The sequence below is a fragment of the Copadichromis virginalis genome, linkage group LG15 (assembly GCF_057382275.1).
Source record: "Copadichromis virginalis isolate Kocher_CV1m ecotype Utaka linkage group LG15, C_Virginalis_male_GT1.1, whole genome shotgun sequence".
Classification (NCBI taxonomy): Eukaryota; Metazoa; Chordata; class Actinopteri; order Cichliformes; family Cichlidae; genus Copadichromis; species Copadichromis virginalis.
Window position 1 is genome coordinate 37,656,965 of NC_140632.1, and position 4,009 is coordinate 37,660,973.

Genomic DNA, 4,009 nt, shown 5'->3' on the forward strand with positions numbered 1-4,009 from the left:
AAAGCGTCTGCTTCCTGTTCTTTCAAAGTAAAAGCTCAAAGAAAACAAGTTCCAAAGCAGCTTTATAGTGAAGCAATTTATTTCAAGTTTTGTTTTGTTTTTTATAGATATAGTATTTCCTGTTATTTTAACAGTTGTAAAATAACCGTGTTTCTGTTTTTAAATAAATAATGATTGGTTAAAGCTGTCAAAGGGATATTTAGGGCCAGCAAAACCATCCTTTGACATTAAAATTCTATTGACTTTTATAAAATTGTTAAATTTGCTAAATCTAAATAATATGCATATATGAAATACATACAGTAAGGATATAGCAGCAGACCTAGGTTTTCAATACTAAATTTGTAATATAGCTAGATAGATGTATTAAAGTAAATGTATTCATTTAGGAATTTTTATTTCACTCTTCCTTTTTATTCTTACACATTTAATTACACCTGCGTACAACTGCCTCCCCAAAAGCCAGTGGGTAGACAACAAAGGAAAAACATCAGCTGGTCGACCAGTCTTGGAGCTATTTTGTTGCTGCATGTCTGGCATCAGTCTGTCAGAGTTTGTTAGTTTACCCTGCATCCCTCATCATTATGCACCTGAGTCTTCATATTCTTTATATTTGATAGCGCTATCTTCCAGTTTTAATTCAAGAAAGGGGCTTTAAAGAGCCCAGGGAGCTTTTTTTTTTCTTTTTAGAAAGAGACAGCCCTGTTCGCATGTAGTAGTCTTTTATAGATATGTAACATCTGCATCCCCTTGCAATGGCTGGCATGAACGACTTGGATTCATGCTAGCCATTGCTGTTTCTCCAGAAATTTCTCTCAAGAAGGCACTGGCCACTCCACCTGCATCCTGATTTCTAAAAGAAAAACCTCCACCCATTTTGAGATCATATCAACAAACACCATGCAATATTATAAAATACAATAATATCTTATACCTTCACATTGTACAAGCTCACTGAAGCCCATTTAAAACCAGAGGTGATAGTGCCTTTGAGGGTGTGACACTCAAACTGTGAAACAGCCTTGCTCAGCCAGTCAGGTTGGCTGACTCTGTTATTTGTTTTAAGTGAATGCTGAAAACTCATTTTTATAAGTTATCATTTCCTTAATCCATCCCCCTTCATTTGCTGCCATAGTTTGAAAGCACACGTGCATGTTTGTGTGAATGTCTGTCGTTATGGCTGATTATGTGTGTTTGATTTAACATGCACACTTATCCTCAATATGTGGTTTTTATTTGAACTGTGAAGCACTAGTCATTATTATTATTATTATTATTATTATTATTATTATTATTATTTGTAGTTGATCAAAAGGCCTATCCTGGTGTGCCTCTAGTCTGAATACCTGTCCCAGGATTGTTAGTTGCATAAAACAAGAATTGCAAAAAATTTTGAGAATAAATTTGGAAACTCTTTGTAAACTAGTGTTGCTGTTGTACCACCATGACTTTTGACACATGCAGGGATAATGAGTAAAATAATGTTTGGTTTGTCATTGGGCCAATACCAGACCTCACCTGTTATATAAGCCAGTGTGGTTTTCCACACGTTTCTGGAGTAGCTGTGATGTGGGCAGTCTGTAAATTGTGTTAGACGAGGTTCGTTTATTTGTGATGTTAATGTTGTGGTCTTCACATTCTGTTGATCGCCTCCCTCTGGCAGTAGCAAAGCATCCACTAACACACTGATCTTGGACATTTACTTCCCAATTTATGATTTGGAGCACACCTGTGCCATTTTCCTGATGATTAACAATGTATTGTCAAGCCACCTGCTATTTTTTTATACTATGAGCAATACAGAGTTTCAAACATATGATGCTCAAAAAAAACGTAAAGGATCACCTTGACAACAAATCAGAACATAATCATGCATGTGTTTTCCTCCCAGATCTGATCCAGGGCGTCACTGAGCTCCTGGCTAGTGTGGGGGCCAGTCAATGGTATCACCTCCTTGATCCTCAAGTCCCTACTTCCATATTTTTACCACATGAGGCCAGGCAATGTTGTGCACCAGGAGGACCCCAGAACCCATTACACCTGCATAGGATCAGGATTTCATCCTGAGAACTAATGGCAGTCAGCATACCATTACCTTGCCTATAGAACTTAGATGGATATGCCTCTCCAGACCATCATTGATACACCACCAAAGCAGTTATGCTGAACGATGTTATAGCTTCTCCAGATCCATTCACAAATGTCACATGTGCTCAGTGTGAAGTACAGGGCAGCAGTGGTGAACCTGCTAAGCCTGATATTCTATGGGAAGTGCCAGTGAGACTCTACAGAGTCCGGCAGTTAGCACAGTGCCTACAAGAGCACGCCAGTTCTTTAGGTCACCCTCGTGAAGTCTTTTACTGATTGCTTGGTCAAAGATATTTACACCAGTGGCCTGCTGGAGGTCCTTTTGTAGAGCTCTGGCAGTGCTCATCCTGTTCCTCCTTGCACAAAAGAGCAGATGCTGCAGTCCTTCTGATTGATTAAGGACCTTCTAAGACCTTGTCCAGCTCTCCCAGAGTAACTGTCTATCTCCTGGAATCACTTCCATGATCTTGACACTGTGCTGGGAAAGACTGCAGACCTGGCAATGGCACGTATAATGTGCCATCCTGGAGGACCTGGGCTACCTGTGCAACCTATGTATGGTCCATGTATTACCTCATGCTCCCAGCAGTGACACTTAGCCTTGCCAAATCAGTCAGACTACTGTCTCACTGTTGCTTCCTCCAGTGCACCTGTTACTAATTTCATTAACACCAACCTGCTGAAACTGATTAACAACCCCCTCGGCTGCTTAACTGACCAGATGAATATCCCAGAAGTTAAAATGGTTTGATGCTTTACTCTTATAAAAAAGTGTCCTTTTGATTTTTTTGAGCCGTGCATAACAAAGCAGCTGTCTGTTCTCACATAAACTGCTTCATATTCTCTCTGTCTTTCTCACTAACAGTGAAAAAAGAAAGAAGTACAAATTAAAATGCATCATGACTCCGGCTGTCATTCTGTGTATATTCATGATTTGGCCTTTGGCTTGTCCTGAATAACACATGAAATTGGCACCTTTGATACACAGCAGTGGTTACCTGCATATGAATTTAGGTTCAATTTAGTATATAGAAGGGTCACTGAATACAGAGGGAAAAACACCTAAATGAACCCATTTGACTTTGTATTTAAGCAGAAAAAAAGGGAAGGAAATGTGCAAGTAAAAAAGTCCCGCTTAGATCTGCTAAATCTGTGGATGTGCATGTGCACATGATGCCTTTCTGGCTTATTTAGTGATCAATCCTGTGGCTAAATGCATTAGGCGGTAAAGACTGACTCATCGTGAATAAACTCAACCTGTGTGCCTGAAGAAAGCTGACAAGCTGATGCCTGTGGGACAAAATGTGCTGTCCTAATCCCCCAGCTGTGCCATCCTTTTTGTAAAAATGTCTACTTTGTATTTTTTCAGAGTGTTCTCACTCTCACACTGATGCTAGCTCATGAACCCTTGTTATTAAAGGTTCGACTTTGCTAGGCATATTGTAACATTTCAGATTCTCGTAAGTAAGCTGCTGGTGGACAATTTTTATGGCTCTGACATTATTCCCCCTCCTTCCTCCTGACACAAATAGCCTGACAATATGTTGATCCCTTTCCAGCTCATTTCACGTAATGGCCTATAAGCTGATATCAGAGCATCAAACTTTCTTGTGACAACATCCATGGATATAACATCCTCAAGGAGCTGGTTAGTTTAAGTCCAAGATGTAAAGCTGTTCTGAATGGGAACTAAAAGGCTAAACTGAAGTCCAGTTCTTTAGATATGCCTAGCACACTGACAAAGAAGTCTGGCTCCATAAATTAGCAATAATATGCTCACACTACATCAACAACTTGCAGCATATCCTCTGACTAAAATCATGCGAAAGGCAGAATATTCTCTTTTTCTAACAACAACCAGAAGTTAAGAGAAATCAAATTTTTCCTCAGCCTTTTTTGTTCATTTCTAAAATTGGACATC